The sequence below is a fragment of the Trachypithecus francoisi genome, unplaced genomic scaffold (assembly GCF_009764315.1).
Source record: "Trachypithecus francoisi isolate TF-2019V2 unplaced genomic scaffold, Tfra_2.0 Lachesis_group7, whole genome shotgun sequence".
Lineage (NCBI taxonomy): Eukaryota > Metazoa > Chordata > Mammalia > Primates > Cercopithecidae > Trachypithecus > Trachypithecus francoisi.
The window spans coordinates 55,903,822-55,918,595 of NW_022681472.1; the positions used below are offsets into that span (position 1 = coordinate 55,903,822).

Consider the following 14,774-nt stretch of genomic DNA (forward strand, 5'->3'; position numbering starts at 1 on the left):
AAAATACAAAAAGTAGCCAGGTGTGGTGGTGCACACCTGTAATCACAGTTACTCAGGAGGTTGAGGCAGTAGTAATTGCTTGAACCCGGGCGGCAGAGATTGTAGTGAGCCAAGATCACGATCATGCCACTGCACTCCAGCCTGGGTGACAAAGTGAAACTCCACCTCAAAAAAAAAAAAAAAAAAAGTGAATGGAAAGATATACGTAGAACCTCCAGCAAACCTGCCACAAATATCTGTTCCACTCTACTAATTGTCCTGTCTCTCAATAATAGTTACGTATATCTGAGAAGCAATTTAATAACATTGTGTTTAAAAACTGTTTGCATACTGGACATTTTAAATCAAGTTTTACTAACAATCTCTAGTTAATTTGTACTTTATTTCAATTTTATTTCACATACTTGGAATTTGAACCTGATAATATCTAGACCAACTCAGAATAGACAGATACAGATACAAATTTGTACCAAACAGCAATAGTCTTATTTAAAATAACCTTTTAAAAGATGTAAAGGGTCCATGTTAACAACACAAGCATTTACTGAGTACTCCATCTACTGCATCTTAGACACTTGGCTAGGTGCTATGTATGCAAAAATTAATGAACAAGAGTCAATGCCTATTCTGAAGAAGCCAATTTGGTGGTGACATGGAGATGAGTATCAATGGTTATAACAGGATGATAAGGGCTATAAGAGAGGTATGTATTATAAATAAGATCTTCAATGATCTTTTAAGCTCGTCTCCCATTAATCATCGTTCAAATTTTACATTCAAATACAAATTTTCTATAATTTCCCTAAGTCTCGCCGTTTTGCCATTTCATACCACTGCACATATTGTTCCTTCCATCTTGGATGTCTACACTACCCCACATACCTTGTCTGCTTGATAAACTAATTTAGAGTCTAAAATCAACATGAGGCCAGGCACAGTGGTTCATGCCTGTAATCCCAGCACTTTGGGAGGCCGAGGCAGGCAGATCATGAGGTCAAGAGATCGAGACCATCCTAGCCAACATGGTGAAACCCCATCTCTACCAAAAATACAAAAATTAGCTGGGCATGGTGGTGCGCACCTGTAGTCCCAGCTACTCAGGAAGCTGAGGCAAGAAAATCGTTTGAACCCAGGAAGTGGAGGTTGCAGTGAACCAAGATCATGTCCCTGCACTCCAGCCTGATGACAAAGTGAGACTCCATCTAAAAAAATTAAAAACCAACGTTGATTTCTCCTCCTCTAGGAAGCTTTCACTCACATTCTCTCCCAACAATCACACTTTCTGCTGCTATGCCTATCACTCTATAATGCAGTTATGTATCTATGTGTCTTCTCTTCTAGACTGAGATCCTTGAAGGCAAAGACTGTAGCCTATTCACTGGTGTATCTCCAATTCCTAGAACTGTTCTTGGCAGACAGTAGATGCCATAAACATTTATTAAAATTTCCAAATCCCTAGAAAAGACTCATTTATGTATTGGACTAGGGAAGGAAATAATTCTAGAAACTCTTCAGAGAGAAGATAATTCTTTTTTTTTAAAGAGATAGGGTCTTGCTATGTTGCTCAGGCTGGTCTCGAACTCCTGGGCTCAAGCAATCTGCCCACCTTGACATCCCAAAGTGCTGGAATTAACAGGTGTGAACCACCATGCATGCCCTCCAGAAGATAAATGTTAAGCTAAATCTCTAAAGATAAGTTGGAGTCAATAATCAGACAATAGAGGAGGGCTGATGAAAGATGGCCCAAGTAGAAGCAAAACACAGGTCAATGCATGGAGGCCTATGGGAGCTTTAAAACCTATGGAGAGATTTTAGGTTTCAAATAGATAACAATGGCTAAAGGAAAGAGGTGAATAAGAGAAGATACTTTAAAGGGAGGCAGAAACCAGAGCATGAATATGATCTTTTATCCTTTGTTAAGGAATTTGAATTTTTACCTAAAGATATAATGGGGAAACTTGTAAGGATTTTAACTGAGAAGTGACACTATTGGATACGATAGTTTGAGTAAGATCAATATTTGAAGCAGTTTGGAAGTTATTTCAATAGATAGACAAGAAATTACATGCAAACTTCACCTCTTGCTTGCTTTTTTGCAGTAGCCTCTTAACTGGTCTTCCCAGACTACTCTTTGCTTTCTCACAGTCTATTCTTACCACAACAGACAGAAAAATCCTTTTGTGCAGCACTCCTCTGCTCACACTCTCTAGCAGCTTCCCATCTCACACATAATAAAAGTCAAAATTCTTATAATTACCTATAAATGGAGTTTTTGGAAGTCTTGCAATGATGAGGAGACAAGGATTATAGTTCAGGACCTGTCAGTGGGGAAGTCCCTGTAAACATCCTAAGCTCTCAAAACACTCTGAGAGCAGGAATGGACTAGATATTGACTTCAGTCTCGAGTTTTTAATGTGCCAAAAGAAAATAACTACCAACCTATAATTCTATGTCTAGCAAAAACACCTTTCCAAAATAAAAACAAAATAAAGATGTTATAAATCAACAGACAAAAACAGAGACTTCATCACCAGAAGACCTGTACTAAATGAAATATTAAATGGAGGCTCTAGAGGTGAAATATTAAATGGAGGCTCTAGACAAAAGCAGGATGGATTAGAAAACAATGGAAAGTACAAATATGTGGGTAAATATCAATAAATATTTATTGTAAAATAAAATAATAATAATGAATAAAGTCAGAAGAAATAGTAAAAGAGCCTGAGAAATAGAAGTTAGAGAGATAAGAGGTAAACCAAGTCAGAGTAACGCTGCAGAAGCCAAATGAAGAGTTAGCTTAAAGACAGGAGACAGCGGCCGGGCGCGGTGGCTCAAGCCTGTAATCCCAGCACTTTGGGAGGCCGAGGCGGGTGGATCACGAGGTCAGGAGATCCAGACCCTCCTGGCTAACACGGTGAAACCCCGTCTCTACTAAAAAATACAAAAAACTAGCCGGGCGCGGTGGCGGGCGCCTGTAGTCCCAGCTACTCGGAGGCTGAGGCGAGAGAATGGCGGGAACCCGGGAGGCGGAGCTTGCAGTGAGCCGAGATCGCGCCACTGCACTCCAGCCTGGGCGACAGAGCGAGACTCCGTCTCAAAAAAAAAAAAAAAAAAAAAAAAAAAGACAGGAGACAGCAATAAATGGTGTTAAGAACATAAATTATATACATATATATTATATATATATATGTAAAGACATTAAAGCAACAAAAGAATCAAAGATGCTGGTTAAAGTGCAATTGAAATGATCTACTGTGAGGTCCATGACATGTAGGAAAGCAAACAAGGTCAAAATCGGGGTAGTGATACAGTAATTTGTAGGGTAGAGTATCAGAGAACCAGTGATTAAGATAAGGGAGAAGGGCATAGAGAGTAGTTAAAAGAGAATACTAAAGTTCAGAATATAATAGGCATTCAACAGATATTTGCTGAGTATATAAATGGGAGATGAGTGGCTTTAAGCGAAACAGTGATTTGAAAGGGAAATTACACAGGTCAAGAATTTAAAGCTGGCAGGGTGTGGTAGCTGATTCTTATGATCTCAGCACTTTGGGAGGCCAAGGTGGGAGAATCAATTGAGGCCAGGAGTTCGAGATTACAGTGAAATATGATGGTGCCACCATACTCCAGACTGGGTGACAAGAGTGAGGAGAGAGACAGAGAGAGAGAGAGACAGTGAGAGAGACAGAAAGAAAGGAAAGAAACAGAGAGAGAGAGTTTTTGAAAGTAAACTAGTAAAAATAATGTCTTAGGTAAATTATGAAACTAAAGATTAAAATTATCAAATTAACAACATTTAAAAATGTAGGATTTGCTCCAATAATTCCAAATTCACTTAAAAGAAAAGAAAATTTAACAGCCTAAATTACTTACACTAAAAATCAGTAGTCAGGCTAAATTAGGGCAGAAATACTTTTTTAAAATTTTTTTTTCTTTTGCAATCCAAAATTATAGTTTAAAAAGATCTGATGTGCTACATATCAAATTCTCATATGTTGAGCATTCTGGTTAGTACAAGAAAAGTTCTCATATAGAAATCAGGATAACGCCTTTTTTTTTGTTTTGTTTTGAGACGGAGTCTTGCTTTATCGCCCAGGCTTGAGTGCAGTGGTGCGATCTCGGCTCACTGCAAGCTCTGCCTCTTGGGTTCATGCCATTCTCCTGCCTCAGCCTCCCGAGTAGCTGGGACTACAGGTGCCCACCACCACGCTTGGCTAATTTTTTGTATTTTTAGTAGAGATGGGGCTTCACCATGTTAGCCAGGATGGTCTCGATCTCCTGACCTCGTGATCTGTCCGCCTTGGCCTCCCAAAGTGCTGGGATTACAGGCATGAGCCATCACACCTGGCCTGATTTCCTTTTTTAAATGAGAACAGAGAAGAGGGTAAAAGTAGGAAAGGGCCGGGCGCGGTGGCTCAAGCCTGTAATCCCAGCACTTTGGGAGGCCGAGACGGGCGGATCACGAGGTCAGGAGCTCGAGACCATCCTGGCTAATACGGTGAAACCCTGTCTCTACTTAAAAATACAAAAAAAAAAAAAAACTAGCCGGGCGACGAGGAGGGCGCCTGTAGTCCCAGCTACTCGGGAGGCTGAGGCAGGAGAATGGCATAAACCCGGGAGGCAGAGCTTGCAGTGAGCTGAGATCCGGCCACTGCACTCCAGCCTGGGTGGCAGAGCAAGACTCCGTCTCAAAAAAAAAAAAAAAAAAAAAAAAAAGTAGGAAAGAAGTTGAAATGGTGGCTGGGAAAACAATGACAGCTGTTAGGATTGTCAGCCTCTGGTGGACGCCTAAATCTACTTCCCTTCTCTTTTACTCTGTCTTGCCTTTACTCTTTGTTTTATCTTTAAGATTTAGTGCTAACCTCAATTCCAAGAGATCATCTATTTGTGATTTAGATAGTCTAGTACTGTATCTATACTATGGTGGACACTTCATGATGCCCTGCTGAAGCCAAGTTTCTGTATATGATTGTATTCAACTGCCTTGGGCTTTTACCTTCTTAAACTTTGCTTTATGATTTTCTTCAGGATAAGTTTGTCTTTATTTTACCACTTACCATATTAATAGAACAACTTCCTCTCTCTGACCATAATTTTCATCTATTTGTATCTCTCACCAAGCTTTTCTTCACCTTCAGCACAATCTGAAGATTATTCTTGTCCTCTAAATAAATCATGCACCAGCTGCTTTATCTTACTTTCTTTTTTTTTTTTTTTTTTTTTTTTTTTTTTTTTTTTTTTTTTTTTTTTGAGGTGGAGTCTCGCTCTGTTGCCCGGGCTGGAGTGCAGTGGCCGGATCTCAGCTCACTGCAAGCTCCTCTTTCCGGGTTCACGCCATTCTCCTGCCTCAGCCTCCTGAGTAGCTGGGACTACAGGCGCCCGCCATCTCGCCCGGCTAGTTTTTTGTATTTTTTAGTAGAGACGAGGTTTCACCGTGTTAGCCAGGATGGTCTCGATCTGCTGACCTCGTGATCCGCTCGTCTCGGCCTCCCAAAGTGCTGGGATTACAGGCTTGAGCCACCGCGCCCGGCCTTATCTTACTTTCTTAGACAATTGGGACTGAGAACTGTCCATTATTTCAACAATACTCTTACCAACATCCCTAATTCCTCCCCACTCTACCCTCAAGTTCCTAATAAAAACATCATGACTGACTCCATTACAAACAGACTTCAAAAACACTTAGCTGCAATCAAAAAGTTTGTTATATTTTTGCTTACTTCTAATCAATGCCATTTCCCATTTTAAAACTGCCACCTATTTAATGCTCCTAACTGTATTCTTATACTTCTTCACTTTCAGTAGACTTTATCTTCCACGTAACTGGGAAAAACCACTGGTATAAATGCCCTCAACTTTCCTCTCAAGAGCTCTCTTCTAAATCTTTTTGTTTCTCTGATGTCTCAAAGGAAGACGTCTTTCCAATCCTAAGGCATTCAGGTGCAGTCGACCATGTTCCTCCAGAGCCTGCAGCACCAGCGATTTCCTTAGTGCCTTGTCTCTTTAATCTACCTCTCCATTGATTCCATTTGCTTCTTTATGCTACAAAGTTGTTGAAATCTAGTGCCTTTCTAATTCTAAAATGTTTTTTCTGACTCTGTTTTACCCCCTACTTCTTACTCTACTTCTCTCTTCCCTCTCTCTACAAGTCTCCATAGTCACTCCTCAATCTATGGAAGTCTAGCTTCCATGCCAATGACAATGATCTCAAAGATCACTAAAAATCACATAATCACCAATTCAATAGCTTCTTTCCTTAATCTTCATTCAACCTGATCCCTTATGCAGCTTTAATACTGCATAATTATCTCCTCTCTCCTTTACTCTCTTTCCTCTGACTTCACCAACCCTTTCTCTTGATTCTCTCTCTGCCAATTTCTGCTTCTTCTCAGGCTCTCTGCTGATTCCTTTTCCTCCATTCCTCCCTTAAAAGATGACACTCACTAAAGTTCCATGCTCAACTTTAAGGTTGAGCTGAACTCAAAGGTTCCATGAACCTTCTCAGTTCATGCCCCTACAGTTTCTCACAGGAGGCAAGCACTCCCTCACAGGAGTTTTGTACTCTGCACTCTATCGCTTCTATGCTCTCTACCCTCATCTTCTTTTCGCCTTTCACTGAGCTTCTATTCATCCTAAAGACTCAGCTTCCATGGTTCCTGAAGTCTGGCTTAAGAATCCTTCCTGTGTGTTCCCATGGACCCTGTACTTTTATGTTTTTCCCATTGGACCCTACACTCTACAAAGAGACTGTGTCTACTTTGTTTATTACTGTATCCCTAGCATCTGGCATAATGTGAAATTTAGAATACGTAGATGAATGAAAGACTTCACCTAGCTCCAAAAATTTAACAGTCAATCAATGTGGAAGAACTCCATATACTAATTACTAATAGCTTTAGACCGGATTTCTTTCCTGAACTCAAAACCTTTGCTTTTAGCAGCCTACTTGTTATAGCTACATGAATATCTTCCAGACCCTCAAGGACTCAATAATATAGCAAATTATCCTTTCCTAACTTCTAAAGCCTCTCCCTTCCTCCTGTGTTTCCAGGTTTCTTTTCTTTTCCTTTCTTTTCTCTTCTCTTCTCTTTTCTTTTCTTTCTTCTTGAGATGGAGTCTCCCTCTGTCGCCCAGGCTGGAGTGCAGTGGCGTGATCTCAGCTCACTGCAACCTCTGCCTGCCAGGTTCAAGTGATTCTTGTGTGTCACCCTCCTGAGGACCTGGGACTACAGGCACGCACCACCAGGCATTTTTTTGTATTTTCAGTAGAGACAGGGTTTCACCATGTTGGCCAGGCTGGTCTTGAACTCCTGATCTCAAGTAATCTGGCTGCCTTGGCCTCCCAAAGTTCTGGGATTACAAGCGTGAGCCACCGTGCCTGGCCTCCAGTTTTCATTAATAATATCCATTCACAGCACAATTTTTGACTCTTCCCTGCGCTCCCCTTTTTTATTCTCAAATGCAAATCCTATGACTTTAATCTCTTCAATGAAACAAGGAGAAACTAACAAAAACAAATATAAAAATATCAGGAGGAAATAAGTAGCATCACTTCCATCTCAAGAAACATCATAAAACTCGCTACCTTTCTTCCTGACCTCAAACTCATATTTTGCTCTAGCCGTGGGGGTTCATGCATATTATTTAGCTACATAGTCTGCAGTCTCTAGGATCTATATCACTGAGACAGTCATGTGTCCCTACTCTGGTCTAAGCCTACTGTCTTTGCATAATTATTAATAGTTTCATTCTCAAAAGCATCTGCGTTTAGATGATAAATTATATGGTTCCTCCATATTTAATTGTCATCAGTTAAATTCTGAAGTTTCTCTAAAACAAGACTCCTAGAAACACTTGACACATATTTAAAGCTGAAAATAAAGCAAAGAAAAGCAGAAGATGTTCCGTGATAAGAAAGAGACATTTGTCTAATTCTCAACCATATTAATTGAATAGTTATTCTCAAATGCCAAAATCTCAAACCAGAAATACGTAATTTAGAACTTGGGTTGACGCTTCACAGACTTTCCTGTTAAAAATAAACAAACTAGAGAGGGGAGGGGAAGAAAAAAGAAATGAACTAAATGATTGCACCTAAATGTAGGTATTAATATGCCCTTCCACTTTTTATTTTTTTGCTTCCTCACCATGTTTATTGAATTATTGTCACCCAAACAATTTCTTTTTGTTCAAGAGTATCAACCCCCATCCGACAACCAGCATAATCCTTAAGAATAATACGCTCTCCTGCTGGGCGCGGTGGTTCACGCCTGTAATCCCGGCACTTTGGGAGGCCGAGGCAGGCAGATCACGAGGTCAGGAGATTAAGATCATCCCGCCTAACACGGTGAAACCCTGCCTTTACTAAAAATACAAAAAAATAGCCAGGCGTGGTGGTGGGCGCCTATAGTCCCAGCTACTCGGGAGGCTGAGGTAGGAGAATGGCGTGAACCCAGGAGGCGGAGCTTGCAGTGAGCCAAGATCGGGCCACTGCATTCCAGCCTGGACGACAGAGGGAGACTCGGTCTCAAAAAAAGAAGAAGAAGAAGAATACACTCTCCCTACATCCCTGATTCCTTACCAGTCTTTTTTTTTTTTTTTTTTTTTTTTTTTAAACAGGGGCTTGCTCTGTCACCCACGCTGAAGGGCAGTGGCCTGATCTCGGCTCACTGCACCTCTGCCTCCTGGGCTAAAGCAATCCTTTTGTCAACGTTCATCACCATGCTCCACTAATTTTTTAAAAATGTTTTGTAGAGACAAGGTCTCATTATATTGCCCAGGCTGGTCTCAAACTCCTAGGCTCAAGTGATCCTTCCCTCTTGGCCTACCAAAGTACTGGGATTACAAGCATGAGCCACTATGCCCAGTCCTTTATTGAAAAATCACAGAACTAGAAGCATTAAAAAGGGGCTTGTGAGGTCATCCGATCCATGGCATCCCAAGCCTGCATTACATACATTTATTTTTTGTTGAAATTGTCTCCACTGTTCCTCACCTCTCCAGGATGGTAGAGCCACATGTGGTTAAAGGAGTAAGGATGAGAAAACTGAATTCAGTTTGTCAGTTCGTTATTAGCCCAAACAGTAAAATTATAGTACATTTAAACTGAATTATGATAATAAAATCTGAATATGTCTTTCTAATAATCCAAGGCAATCTATAAGTGGATACCTAACTTATAGATTGTTATAATCTGTAAGTTATAGATTATAGATAACTAACTTATAGATTGTTATAATCTATAAGTGGATAACTGAGTGTGTGTATATATATATATAGCAAATAAAAGATAGTGTAATTGTATATCTAAAACAAAAGTTTAAAAAGCTAAACACACTTAAAATCTTTATAAAAATGATAAAATCATTTTAAGTTGATATAAATTGACTTTAAGATGAAATGTAAAGATTATGCTTTATGATATGTAAATAATACAGCCTGATTATGGGTTAGAAACATTGTTTAAATATCCAAATCATTTGCTTTTTTACTGGCCACCCAGTTCTTCCTCTCTAACCACAGAGTAAATAACAACGCAGCTCATGTTAGAGAAGAAACTGCTCCCTTCATATTCCAGTCAGCTACTCTGATTCACATTCAAGCAGAGATTCACTCACACACAGCTGTGGCCAACATGAGTCCAATTTAAACATTAACCTATGATGCTTTAACAACCCAGCAGGAAAGTTTTGAGAAGGGATACAAGCACTGCCTGTCTGTGATCAAACTGCCTGGCACTGCACACAACATGGCTCTAAGCCTCATCTCTCCTGGAGACACTCAAAGGTTATGTAATCAGGAAACGCACAATGCGCTGCTTGCCCTGCACCTCTCTACACCTGTGCCTGTGACTCACTTTCTTGGCATCTGTATCAAAAAAAGTAATGCCTGCCACTAAAAAATCTTTTACAGTCTTGAAATTCTGGGAGTTAATTTTCTTGCCTAACTGAACTGTCAGTATTACCCGAGAGTTAACAAGACTAGCAAGAAAAAAAGATGTAGGATGGATACCATGAGACAGAAGAGCTGAACTGGAGAGCAGAAAAAAAATGGAGAAAAAAATTAGGATAAATGAAGACACACACACACACACAAAAAAAACGGCAGGGGAAGAAAAACCGTATTTTGATTAATGTTTTGCTTTCTAAATGGTGTTAAAATGAAGAACAATGTTTAATTTATTTTTAATACATATTAGTTTGCTGACATTACTGGGGGAAGAAGTGAACAAATATTCCTGTTTGCCTCTTCAAGGAAATTTCCGCTGCTTCATTAATTAGAGACAATATCCTCTATATAATACCTGCATTGTACTGTTAATACATATGAGATAGCTCAAACGATTTAAAACATATTTCCCATTGCAATTTATATTTTTCCAACACTATATTTTTCATGCAAGATTTCCACACCACTTAATAGTTTTAAAAATCATTTGAAATTGTGTGTTAATAAGCATATTCTTGGATAGAAGTGAATCCCAATCTTCTTTCAAATGTATCAAAATGCATGCCAGGCTTACTTTTCCCACATTAATGTTTTCTTATTGAATGATAAGGTCTAGATAAACATATCTGAGAAATGAAAATTGTGTGTTTATTGAACTTATTCTTGTTTTTAACAATGTCAAAAGCAAAAAAAAAAAATGGAAATATTTTCCACAATTGTCTGTACTATTTGGATTTCTCTTTGTATCAAAGGCTAAATGATGACAGCTATGGGATTAGATTCCAACTAGCACACTGTAGAAGCACCCAGCAAAGTATTCTCACTGTGCCAAAGGTGAGCACAGGCTTTGGGAAGACATCTTTTCCATAAGTAGGGGCCATTTGATGAGCTACAGCTTGACACTGATCTGCGTTCCAATGAAAACAAGAACAATTTCTCTGCAGCCTTAAAAGGCAAAGTCAGAAATAATACCAAATGTTGTAACACATGTGTTGATTTGTTATGTTACATTTCAGCTGTTATGTTAATGGAACAGTTTCACATACTTCGTTTTGATGTATTTATTTTAATGATCATGTGTATGTATCTTGCTATGATTGCCTGGTAACACTGATTACATGATGTTCTGCTGTCACCACCAGGCCAGGACTGGAAGTAAGAAATGTAAAACTTTGGAACTGTATGACTTAAAATGAGTCCCTCAGTACATGAAGAGTAAAATGTATTCAAAACCTATATATTGTGAGATCTTAATACTAGTTGACAGCACATCTCATAAAGCATATTATCAGATTAACTAAAATTGGTGACATTTTAAAAGTAGACTTCCAATATAGTATTCCAGAGATTAGAAGAAAACGTTCATGCTTCAGCCATTTGTATCACTAACAAGTTCATTTTTTTAGACCCATTACTTGACTACAAAAGTAAAGGAGGGAATTCTAATCATGTAACTAGTAAGGCAGCAGAAGGCATTTTAATATGCACATTCTTCTAGTAATTTTCCAAGATGCTCACCAAGACAATATATGAACTATAAAGCCAAAGTCATCAGCTGTCGCAAAAAAAATTTTCTTTTTTTTTTTTTTTGAGACGGAGTCTTGCTCTGTCACCCAGGCTGGAGTGCAGTGGCCAGATCTCAGCTCACTGCAAGCTCCGCCTCCCGGGTTTACGCCATTCTCCTGCCCTCAGCCTCCCGAGTAGCTGGGACTACAGACGCCCGCCACCTCGCCCGGCTAGTTTTTTGTATTTTTAGTAGAGACGGGGTTTCACCATGTTAGCCAGGATGGTCTCGATTTCCTGACCTTGTGATCCGCCCGTCTCAGCTTCCCAAAGTGCTGGGATTACAGGCTTGAGCCACCGCGCCCGGCTGCAAAAAAATTTTCTTTCTTTCTTTTTTTTTTTTTTTAAGACGGAGTTTCGCTCTTGTTGCCCAGGCTGGAGTGCAACGGTGCGATCTTGGCTCACCGCAACCTCTGCCTCTGATGTTCAAGCGATTCTCCTGCCTCAGCCTCCTAAGTAGCTGGAATTACAGGCACCTGCCACCATGTCCAGCTAATTTTGTATTTTTAGTAGCGACGAAGTTTCTCCATGTTGGTCAGGCTGGTCTCTAACTCCTGACCTCAGGTGATCTGCCCACCTCGGCCTCCCAAAGTGCTGGGATTACAGGCATGAGCCACCGCTCCCAGCCGCAATTTTCTTCTACTTACCATCAGGTAGCACTAGGGTTCTGCCTGATGGACTGACAGGGTGGTATCAGCAAAGACCTAGCCAGCCCCTGGGAAAAAGAGATATTCCACAAAAGCCAAGGCACTATTTCACACGCTCTAAAGACAAAAGAAGAAAAAGCCTTTGGCTACTGAAATATACAAAGCTTTTTTATAAGCTCCTTCGTGAAGTTCACAGTAAACTGTGCAGGACCTGGTGATTCTGGAGGAGAGATGATGTGCCTTCTTTGGTAAGTGTGAGTGGTTCATAAGCAGTCTCCAAAAGGTGGAAGAAACTTTTTAAAGGTGAAGAGTCAGGGTCTCCAGCTGTAACATTAGAGAAAAAATGGAGAGGATTCACAGTGATGCTTTTCTTGTTATTACTTCTCTTCCTCCCTTACAAGCAATGGTCTACTGGAGCCAGCTTGTACCAGCTCACAAGAGCCGATTCATAAATATTCAGGAATTTTGTGAGTCAGTTGTTAAACTCTGTCATTACCAAAAATTAAATCACTAAACTTACAATTAAAGAAATTATAATTCAGTCCAGTCCAGAGGCCTCAGGAAAAAAAGAAGTTATATTAAAAACAAAAATAATGACTACTCAAAACTCATTATTTCCTGTTGATTTTACTGTTTTGCCATTAATATTACCCATGGTCTTGAGGTGTATCTGTATGGGGGAAATATTATATGATGGGGTGCTACTGCACATCTCTTCCCAACTCTGCATTCAGTGACGTCATGTTGGCAGCTTGAAATCATCCATGGTGAGAATATTTATACCCAGAGATCAGCAAATGCTACAAATCGGAGCTGCTTTTTCCCCTAGAGATCTGGTTGTTGAACATTTGTCATCATAGCACTGATTATAAGGCAAATATACTTCTCTTCCTATCATGATCATTAAAGAAAGAGAAATAAAGTAGGAAAAAACAAATGACACCAGCTACTTCAAATATTTACTGGCAGCAAAGCTACATACCAGTATATACCAAGTCATACCAGATCATGCCAATTTATAACATAGTTTACTTACATACTCTGTTTAACAGACATCCATTTGAAAAATATATACAGTAAAGGCCCTGTTAATAGTTAAGAGTAAAGCTGAACCAGAAGAGGAGGGTCAACAGCTTTTCTTTAAAATTGTTTGTTTACATTCTGAGTAGTCCTTATTTAGAAAAGGTCAAAACTAAGTTTCAAGTATTACATTTATCTTCAGCCTGATAAATTAATCAGAAGAGGTAAGAGTTTAGTGGGCCTGATGAGAAAGTATTAGCTTGGCCTGATGAGAAAGTACAAAGAACATATTTGAAGAAGAAACATTAAAGCATTATGAGAAATAGAAATGGTACTAATGGATCTTGATTCAGTGTCTGGACCCCAAAGAGACAAAAATCACTTCACAGATCATCTTAAACACAACAGAACAGATGTCCACTAAACTGTAACAACAAGAAAAAAACCATATTGCTGTAAGTGATGGCAAATAGCAAAGTAACATGGGATCTGCTCAACTGGGCTCAATAACTCTATGCTTGGAGTTCATATAAAGCAATGAGATGAACTGTACTCCTGGAAGCTAAGGGTGAAAAATGAAAAAAAAGAGTCCCCAGAGGTGTTTATAAAAGAAATAAAAATGCTGTGATACAGGATACTTTCAGAAATCACAAAATATTTACTTCAGCAAAAAGAGAAGTCTGTTTTCATAACCATTCACAGCTCTAGCAGGCATAGAACATTATTATCTGAGTTCATATGAGGCAGAAAAAGAAAATAACAAGCAAGTTCAAGCAATCCAATCTTTTTTTCTGCAAAAGAGGAAAAAATGATGATTTTTAATGACCTCTCACATCCCACTAGGAGCTCAAAAGCATTACTGAGGAGCTATGCCGAGAGGGAATAAATTACAGATGGAGCTTTCCACAGATGGATTTTCATGTGAAGGACCTTGGATTTTTCAACCAGGAATCTTAAAGATGGGATCTAAGGATTGCAACATCTTGATACTAAGAGGCAAACTACTTCAACACCAGATGGACTTGTACAAAAAAAGATAATGATGACAAACTAGAATTTTTGCCAATTGCTCAGACCCTATGAAGAGAATTCAAAGCAAATGAGACCCTAAGAAAATGCCAATAGGATAAAAAAGTAAAACAATTTGAATCGTTTGGGACAGAATAAAAAATCAGAAGGGGAAAATAGAACCTGTTAAGAAAAGATGAGAACAAACCAGGAACAAAAAAAGCTAGGCTTTTAAGATAGATTTGGGTCATTGCTTAAGACATTTTAAGCAAAATCAATTGAGTGTATGATGAAATAAAATAAACAAGCACACAGAAAAAAAAAAGTTATTACTATATAGTTTAAGGCAACCTAAGGAACAAATAAAGGTTTTATTTTATAAATTTTTGGATTTGTATTTTAAAAAACCTTTAACTGACAAAAGCAAGATATACATTTAAACTAATGGAATTATTTAACTTCTATTAATAAATAATTTCTTGGAAATCAGTGAACCAAAAAAATTATTTTATTTATTTATTTATTTATTTATTTATTTATTTATTTATTTTGAAGTAAGGTCTCACTATGTCACCCAGGTTAGAGTGC

General features: G+C 38.9%; 1 protein-coding gene across 6 annotated transcripts in view; it reads right to left on the reverse strand.

Moving 5' to 3' along the window:
- The window catches only part of RGS22 (regulator of G protein signaling 22), a 161,630-nt gene that overhangs the window by 60,757 nt on the left and 86,099 nt on the right, over window positions 1–14,774 (reverse strand). The gene's annotated exons all lie outside the window — the stretch shown is intronic.